A 660-nucleotide genomic window follows, 5' to 3' on the forward strand; every position below is an offset into this window, starting at 1 on the left:
CCCCGCGGCCGGCGGAGCGCGCACTCCGCGCCCGCCGCCGCCGCCGCCGCCTGCGCCCGGGCCCGGCCGCAGCGCCCCGCTCCCATTGGGCCAGGCGCGCCGGCCTGCCTAGCAACAGCCTCCGCCGCCGCCGCGTGCCGCTGACGCAGGGCGGCCGATTTTTCTGATTGGCCGCAGGGCGCGCGGGCGCCGGGCACGCCCTCGGAGGCGGGGCTGCGGGAGCGGCTCTTCCGGGGCAGCGGCCCGGGCGCGGGTTCGGGCTCGGCTCCTTCCCGCGGGAGAGACCCGGGACGTGCGGGGCTCCCCGGGACACCGCCAGCGCCTGCCCGGGGCTCTCGGGTCCCCGCTGCGTGCAGGTGGCTCCTGGAGAGCGGAAGGAAGAGTGTCTGGGCTCCTTGTCCTGCCCGGCTCTCCTGTGCATCGCTCGAGAAGGAGGAGCCCCAGCAGCCTGAGCCGGCCCCAGGGTCTGCACCCCACCTTTGCGGGGCGGGTGCTTGTTAGTGCTCCGATACACAGTTTTGGGGAGGCTGCCGGTGGGAATAAGGGGGCGAGTGAGGCTGGTGGATCCAAGGGTGAAAATGTGCCTGTAAGCACTGCAAGGCCCAGCACAGCCAGAGCTTTTGGCCGCTCATACGGAGAAAGCTGTTCCTGGGACAGGGG

Source organism: Onychostruthus taczanowskii, unplaced genomic scaffold (assembly GCF_017590055.1).
Source record: "Onychostruthus taczanowskii isolate IOZ18803 unplaced genomic scaffold, ASM1759005v1 scaffold80, whole genome shotgun sequence".
Taxonomy (NCBI): Eukaryota; Metazoa; Chordata; class Aves; order Passeriformes; family Passeridae; genus Onychostruthus; species Onychostruthus taczanowskii.